Source organism: Kogia breviceps, chromosome 5, assembly GCF_026419965.1.
Source record: "Kogia breviceps isolate mKogBre1 chromosome 5, mKogBre1 haplotype 1, whole genome shotgun sequence".
Lineage (NCBI taxonomy): Eukaryota > Metazoa > Chordata > Mammalia > Artiodactyla > Physeteridae > Kogia > Kogia breviceps.
The window spans coordinates 129,154,139-129,163,667 of NC_081314.1; positions in this window are offsets into that span (position 1 = coordinate 129,154,139).

Below are 9,529 nucleotides of genomic sequence, written 5' to 3' on the forward strand. Positions count from 1 at the left end.
CACATTTTAGGTTCTGAATAGTGATTTCCTCAAAAGTTCTGGGTCAATAAGTAAATTGTTGACCCTCTTCCTTTTTATCCTCAGGACAATGTTTCAGAAAAACAGAATTCTACTTCCAACTTTTGTACTTCCTAAGTGAGTCCCAGGGCATGTCATTCAGTGACTTTTGTCTTCAACTTCTTCATTAGTGACATGAAAGACATTGTTTTCAGTTCTCGTTCCTCTTGGGAAAGAGTATAGTGTAGTGGGAAAACCATTGACTTTGGAGCCAAACTGAAGTGGGTACAAACCCCGATAAGTTATTAGTGTATGAATGTGGTGAATTTACATAGTTACTCTGAAGCTAATATTTCTTATTCATGGAAAGGGAATAACATCAATTCTTCAGTATTTTACAGCTTGAACTTCTTACTGTTTAACCATGATGCAAAAATTAATGGCTACATTGTTTTAGAATCTTAAACTTACAGTCTTAGTTGAGCATCATAACCACAACTGGATATTAAGCTTTAATTTTTAACCATGTGCCTGATCACACAGAATATCCAATGTAGCAGACACTCTCAAAATCTCATCCAGATCCACGTCTCTTCTCCTGCGCACAATAAAGTTTTACACGCTGACCTTGCTGTGTATGCAAGGATCATGGAGCTGGTTTTAGACAAGCAATTCCAACTGCAAGTAACATGTATCACTTTCAGTTTAAAGAATCAAAGAGCTGATGTGAGATTCTCCAGCATGTGTGTGTGTGTGTGTGTGTGTGTGTGTGTGTGTGTGTGTGTGTGCCTGTCTGTCTCTCTTGTGTGTGTGTGCTCTCCAGGAAAGCTTGCATGTCCTGATGTGATTACAGTATGATGCAACCTTTCTAAGTCTGACTTCTAAATTTCCCTGTAGAAGGCAGTTGCCTAGAGGGTCTATCACAACCACTTTGGACTTTGTATGAGTAAAAACAAAACAAAACAAAACAGACCTTGTTTTATTAAGGCACCAAGATTGAAATTTACAGAAAAAGAAAATAAAATCTTAAACTTCTTTTTACCCAGTCAGCAGAATGCTGTCCCATGATCAGACATCAGTTTTGGAGAAGCCCAATGCCAAACTCCCACTGAGATGTAATTTGAAAATGTCTTAAAACTAGAGAAGCAATTTTATTCTAAATAAATAGCATCATCTTATCCCTTTCGAGAATGCTATTGTTATTATTCTCTTAGGGGTCACATCCACTTGAAAATGGAAACCTCTCCATTCCTTAGCCAACTTCCTGCAGTGATCTCAGGACCACTTTCCTACATCTTTCAACACAGGCTGTATTTCCCCCCCTTCTTCCAGGATGTAAAATTACATTCCCCAGTAGACAACCTGTGATTCTTTTAACCACTTAATTCTAATTGGAATGAATGCTCAATGGGTTAGTAAAATTTGCTTGAATTTTATTTTAAAATAAGTCTAATCAATGAAGATAATATAGCCAATTTGTATTTTAAAATATGGTTCAAAAAATTCCCAAAGAGAGCTGGGAAGATGGCGGAAGAGTAAGACACAGAGATCACCTTCCTCCCTACAGATACATCAGAAATACATCACGTGGAACAACTCCTACAGAACACCCACTGAACACAGGCAGAAGACCTCAGACCTCCCAAAAGGCAAGAAATTCCCCACATACCTGGGTAGAGCAAAAGAAAAAAGAATAAACAGACACGGAAGAATAGGGACGGGACCTGCACCAGTGGGAGGGAGCCGTGAAGGAGGAAAGGTTTCCACACACTAGAAGCCCCTTCGCGGGCAGAGACTGGAGGTGGTGGAGGGGGGAAGCTTCGGAGCTGCGGAAGAGAGCACAGCCACAGGGGTGCGGAGGGCAAAGCGGAGAGATCCCGCACTGAGGATCGGTGCCGACCAGCACTCAATAGCCCGAGAGGCTTCTCTGCTCACTCGCCGGGACGTGCGGGGGCTGGGAGCTGAGGCCTGGGCTTTGGTCAGATCCCAGGGAGAGGACTGGGGTTTGCGGCATGAACACAGCCTGAGGGGAGCTAGTGTGCCACAGCTAGCCAGGAGGGAGTCCGGGAAAAAGTCTGGAGCTGCCGAAGAGACAAGAGATTTTTTTCTTGCCTCTTTGTTTCCTGGTGCACGAGGAGAGGAGATTAAGAGCACTGCTTAAAGGAGTTTCAGAGATGGGCGGGAGCCGCGGCTAAAAGCGTGGACCCCAGAGACGGGCATGACACGCTAAGGCTGCTGCTGCCGCCACCAAGAAGCCTGTGTGCGAGCACAGGTCACTCTCCACACTTCCCCTCCTGGGAGCCTGTGCAGCCCGCCACTGCCAGGGTCCCATGATCCAGGGACAACTTCTCCGGGAGAACGCGCGGCACGCCTCAGGCTGGTGCAACGTCATGCTGGCCTCTGCCGCCACAGGCTCGCTCCGCATCCGCACCCATCTCTCCCCGCAGCCTGAGTGAGCCAGGGCCCCCGAATCACCAGTTCCTTTAACCCCGTCCTGGCTGAGCAAAGAACAGACGCCCTCCGGCGACCTATATGCAGGGGTGGGGCCAAATTCAAAGCTGAAACCTGGGAGCTGTGCGAACAAAGAAGAGAAAGGGAAATTACTCCCAGCAGCCTCAGGAGCACCGGATCAAATCGCCAGAATCAACTTGATGTACCCTGCAACGGTGGAAAACCTGAATAGACAACGAATCATCCCAAACTGAGGAAGTGGGCTTTGAGAGCAAAATATATTATTTTATCCCCTTTTTCTCTTTTTGTGAGTGTGTATGTATGTGCTTCTGTGTGAGATTTTCTCTGTATAGCTTTGCTTTCACCATCTGTCCTAGGGCTCTGTCCGTCCATTTTTTTCTGTTGTTTTTGTTTGTTTTACTTAAACATTTTTTTCTTAATAATTTTTTATTTTAATAAATTTATTTTATTTTATCTTACTTTATTTTATTCTCTTTCTTTCTTCCTTCCTTTCTTTCTTTCTACTTTTTCTCCCTTTTATTCTGAGCTGTGTGGATGAAACACTCTCGGTGCTGCAGCCAGGAGTCAGTGCTGTGCCTCTGAGGTGGGAGAGCCAAATTCAGGACACTGGTCCACAAGAGACCTCCCAGCTCCAGATAATATAAAGTGGCGAAAATCTCCCAGAGATCTCCATCTCAACAACAACACTCAGCTTCACTCAACTGCCAGCAAGCTGCAGTGCTGGACACCCTATGCCAAACAACCAGCAAGACAGGACCACAAATCAACCCATTAGCAGAGAGGCTGCCTAAAATCATAATAAGGCCCCAAAACACACCACCAGACATGGACCTGCCCACCAGAAACACAAGATCCAGCCTCATCGACCAGAACACAGGCACTAGTCCCCTCCACCAGGAAGCCTACACAACCCACTGAACCAACTTGAGCCACTGGGGACAGACACCAAAAACAAAGGGAACTATGAACCAGCAGCCTGCAAAAAGGAGACCCCAAACACAGTAAGATAAGCAAAATGGGAAGATGGAAAAACATACAGCAGATGAAGGACCAAGATAAAAACCCACCTGACCTAAAATATGAAGAGGAAATATGCAGTCTACCTGAAAAATAAGTCAGAAAAATGACAGTAAAGATGATCCGAAATCTTGGAAATAGAATAGAGAAAGTTCAAGGGACATTTAACAAGGACCTAGAAGAACTAAAGAGGAAACAAGCAACAATGAACAACACAGTAAATGAAATTAAAAATACTCTAGATGGGATCAATAGCAGGATAACTGAGGCAGAAGAACGGATAAGTGACCTGGAAGATAAAATAGTGGAAATAACTACTGCAGAGCAGAATAAAGAAAAAAAGAATGAAAAGAACTGAGGACAGTCTCAGAGACCACTGGGACACATTAAACACACCAACATTTGAATTATAAGGGTCCCAGAAGAAAAAGAGAAAAAGAAAGGGACTGAGAAAACATTTGAAGAGATTATAGTTGAAAACTTCCCTAATATGGGAAAGGAAATAGTTAATCAAGTCCAGGAAGCACAGAGGTTCCAATACAGGATAAATCCAAGGAGAAATATGCCAAGACACATATTAATCAAACTGTCAAAAATTAAGTACAAAGAAAACATTAAAGGCAGCAAGGGAAAAATAACAAATAACACACAAGGGAATCCCCATAAGGTTAACATCTGATCTTTCAGCAGAAACTCTACAAGCCAGAAGGTAGTGGCAGGATGTATTTAAAGTGATGGAGAAAAACCTACAACCAAGTTTACTCTACCCAGCAAGGATCTCATTCAGATTTGATGGAGAAATTAAAACCTTTACAGACAAGCAAAAGCTGAGAGAGTTCAGCACCACCAAACCAACTTTACAACAAATGCTAAAGGAACTTCTCTAGGCAAGAAACACAAGAGAAGGAAAAGACCTACAATAATAAATGCAAAACAATTAAGAAAATGGGAATTGGAACATACATATAGATAATTACCTTAAATGTAAATGGATTAAATGCTCCCACCAAAAGACACAGACTGGCTGAATCGATACAAAAACAAGACCCATATATATGCTGTCTACAAGAGACCAACTTAAGACTTAGAGACACATACAGATTGAAAGTGAGGGGATAGAAAATTATATTCCATGCAAATGGAAATCAAAAGAAAGCTGGAGTAGAAATTCTCATATCAGACAAAATACACTTTAAAATAAACACTATTACAAGAGACAAAGAAAGACACTACATAATGATCAAGGGGTTGATCCAAGAAGAAGATATAGCAATTGTAAATATTTATGCCCCCAACATAGGAGCACTTCAATACATAAGGCAGATACTAGCAGTCATAAAAGGGGAAATCGACAGCAACACATACATAGTAGGGGACTTTAACACCCCACTTTCACCAATGGACAGATCATCCAAAATGAAAATAAATAAGGAAACACAAGCTTTAAATGATACAATAAACAAGATGGAGTTAACTGATATTTATAGGACACTCCATCCAAAAGCAACAGAATACACTTTTTTCTCAAGTGCTCATGGAACATTCTCCAGGAGAGATAATATCTTGAGTCACAAATCAAGCCTTGGTAAATTTAAGAAAATTGAAAGTGTATCAAGTAACTTTTCTGACCACAGCACTGTGAGACTAGATTTCAATTACAGTAAAAGACCTGTAAAAAATACAAACACATGGAGGCTAAACAATACACTACATAAAAAAGAAGGGATCACTGATTAAAAAGAGGAAATCAAAAAAATACATAGAAACAAATGACAATGGAGACATGATGACCCACAATCTATGGGATGCAGCAAAAGTAGTTCTAAGAGGGAAGTTTATAGCAATACAATACTACTTTAAGAAGAAGGAAACATCTCAAATGAAAAACCTAACTTTGCACCTAAAGCAATTAGAGAAAGAAGAAAAAAAAATCCAAAGTTAGCAGAAGGAAAGAAATCATAAAGATCAGATCAGAAATAAATGAAAAAGAAATGAAGGAAATGATAACAAAGATCAATAAAACTAAAAGCTGGTTCTTTGAGAAGATAAACAAAATTGATAAACCATTAACCAGACTCATCAAGAAAAGAAGGGAGAAGACTCAAATCAATAGAATTAGAAGTAGAAAAGGAGAAGTAACAACTGACACTGCATAAATACAAAAGATCATGTGATATTACTACAAGCAACTCTATGACAATAAAATGGAAAACCTGGAAGAAATGGACAAAGTCTTAGAAATGCACTACTTGCCAAGATTGAATCAGGAAGAAATAGAAAATATGAACAGACCGGTCACAAGAACTGAAACTGAAACTGTGATTAAAAGTCTTCCAACAAACAAAAGCCTAGGAACAGATGGCTTCACAAGAGAATTCTATCAATCATTTAGAGAAGAGCTAACACCTATCCTTCTCAAACTCTTCCAAAATATAGCAGATGGAGGAACACTCCCAAACTCATTCTATGAGGCTTCCATCACCCTTATAACAAAACCAGACAAAGACGTCACAAAGAAAGAAAACTACAGGCCAATATCACTGATGAACAGAGATGCAAAAATCCTCAACAAATTACTACCAAACAGAATACAACAGCACATTAAAAGGATCATACACCATGATCAAGTGGGGTTTATTCCATGAATGCAAGGATTCTTCAATGTATGCAAATCAATCAACGTGATACACCCTATCAACAAAGTGAAGGAGAAAAATCATATGATCATCTCAATAGATGCAGAGAAAGCTTTTGACAATATTCAACGCTCATGTATGATAAAAACCCTGTAGAAAGTAGACATAGAGGGAAATTTCCTCAACATAATAAAGGCCATATATGACAAACCCACAGCCAACATAATCCTCAATGGTGAAAAGCTGAAACTATTTCCACTAAGATCAGGAACAAAACAAGGTAGCCCACTCTCACCACTCTTATTCAACAGAGTTTTGGAAGTTTTAGTCACAGCAATCAGAGAAGCAAAAGAAATAAAAGGAATCCAAATCAGAAAACAAGAAGTAAAGCTGTCACTGTTTGCAGATCACATGATACTATACATAGAGAATCCTAAATATGCTACCAGAAAACTACGAGAGCTAATCAATGAATTTGGTAAAGTAGCAGGATACAAAATTAATGCACAGAAATCTCTGACATTCTTATACACTAATGATGAAAAATATGAAAGTGAAATTAAGAAAACACTCCCATTTACCATTGCAACAAAAAGAATAAAATATCTAGGAAAAAAAACTACCTAAGGAGACAAAAGACTTGTATGCAGAAAATTATAAGACACTGATGAAAGAAATTAAAGATGATACAAATAGATGGAGAGATATACCATGTTCTTGGATTGGAAAAAGTAACATTGTGAAAATGACTCTATTATCCAAAGCAATCTACAGATTCAATGCAATCCCTATCAAACGACCAAGAACTAGAACAAAAAATTTCACAATTTGTATGGAAACACAAAAGACCCCAAATAGCCAAAGCAATCTTGAGAACGAAAAATGGAGCTGGAGGAATCAGGCTCCCTGACTTCAGACTATATTACAACATTACAGTAATCAACACAGTATAGTACTGGAACAAAAACAGAAATATAGATCAGTGGAACAGGATAGAAAGCCCAGAGATAAACCCACACACATATGGTCACATTATCTTTGATAAAAGAGACAAGAATATACAGTGGAGAAAAGACAGCCTCTTCAATAAGTGGTGCTCAGAAAACTGGACAGCTACATGTAAAAGTATGAGATTAGAACACTCCCTAACACCATACAGAAAAAATAAGCTCAAAATGGATTAAAGACCTAAATGTAAGGCCACACTAAAAATCTCTTAGAAGAAAACATAGGCAGAATCCTCTATGGCATAAATCACAGCAAGATCTTTTTTGACCCACCTCCTAGAGAAATGGAAATAAAAACAAAAATAAACAAATGGGACCTTATGAAACTTAAAAGCTTTTCCACAGCAAAGGAAACCATATACAAGACCAAAAGACAACCCTCAGAATGGGAGAAAATATTTGCAAATGAAGCAACTGACCAAGGATTAATCTCTAAAATATACAAGCAGCTCCTGCAGCTCAATATCAAAAACCAATCAACCCAATCCAAAAATGGGCAGAAGATCTAAATAGACATTTCTCCAAAGAAGATATAAAGATTGCCAACAAACACATGAAAAAATGCTCAACATCATTAATCATTAGAGAAATACAAATCAAAACAACAATGAGATATCATCTCACACCTGTCAGAATGGCCATCACTAAAAAATCTAGAAACAATAAATGCTATAGAGGGTGTGGAGAAAAGGGAACACTCTTGCACTGCTGGTGGGAATGTAAATTGATACCACCACTATGGAGAACAGTATGGATGTTCCTTATAAAAGTAAAACTAGAACTACCATATTACCCAGAAATCCCACTACTGGGCATATACCCTGTGAAAACTGTAAATCAAAAACAGACGTGTACCACAGTGTTCATTGCAGCATTATTTACAGTAGCCAGGACATGGAAGCAGCCTAAGTGTCCATTGACAGATGAATGGATAAAGAAGATGTGGCACATATATACAATGGAATATTACTCAGCCATTAAAAGAAACGAAATTGAGCTATTCGTAGTGAGTTGGATGGACCTAGAATCTGTCATACAGAGTGAAGTAAGTCAGAAAGAGAAAAAGAAATACCGTGTGCTAACACATATATATGGAATAAAAAAAAAAAAGTTCTGATGAATCTAGGGGCAGGACAGGAATAAAGATGTAGACAGAGAGAAAGGACTTGATGACACACAGAGGGGAAGAGTAAGGTGGGACGAAATGAGAGTAGCATTGACATATATACACTACCAAATGTAAAATAGGTAGCTAGTGGGAAGCAGCTGCATAGCATAGGGAGATCAGCTTGGTGCTTAGTGACCACCTAGAGGGGTGGGATAACGAGGGTGGGAGGGAGACACAAGAGGGAGGGGATATGGGGATATATGTATACATATAGCTGATTCACTTTGTTATACAGCAGAAAGTAACACACCATTGTAAAGCAATTATACTCCAATAAATATGTTAAAAAAAAGAAAAGTGCTGGCAGAATTGTTAAAAATCTATCATTTTTAAAATATCACTAACATTATAATACTATTTAAAAATGTTGTTGGCATGAACATCCTTCATTTATTAAACAGAAGTATATGGGAGAAGAAGGAACATAGTGCATCCTTTTCCCATTGTCACCCTCCTTACTAAAAACTTAGGGCTTTTACCAACTGGAAATATAGTTATTCTCTATGATGAAAATGCTTATTTATTTAGTAGTTCTATATTTGAAATATTGAAAGAGTAACTTATACGGTGTTCTGGACTAATATTATACCAGAGTCATCTATTTTTAAATATATTATTGTTTCAAAATTTCCTGTGCAGCTTAGCATGCTTTTAAAACTATTGCAATCTTATATGATTAACATAGCAGGTTAAAGGAAAAAATAGTGGGGAATAAGGACAACTCATCAACAACTTAGAAGAAAAGTAGCAGAGCAAATAAAGGGGTATACAAATATAATACTGTTTTAATAACTTCAGATTTATTTGTTTTAAATAGGGAATGTGGAAAATTACACTAGAACAATGGAGTTCTTCTAGAAGACTATGAAAAACAACTCTCTAAAGTATCTGCTAAAAGGACCAAGAAATTTTTAAGAAATCTTTTATCTGAGTGTAGTAATATCTATCTTTTGAGAAACAGCAACAGAAAGTTGTAACAATGGCATAAAATAAAATAAAACATTAATAAAATAATAAACTGTGTAAAATAATTACCAATGATTAAAAAGATCAAAATTGAAAATATTACTTAACCTTCTTATGAAACTATTGGAATAAACAAATCTATATTTAGAGACAAATCTATGTCTTCATTAAAAATTTAGGGGAATAGACTTTGGTATCTGGCCTCTTAGTTATCCCAACTATCACTCCAGTGAAAGAACATTTGGAATTCCAAATAATATTATACT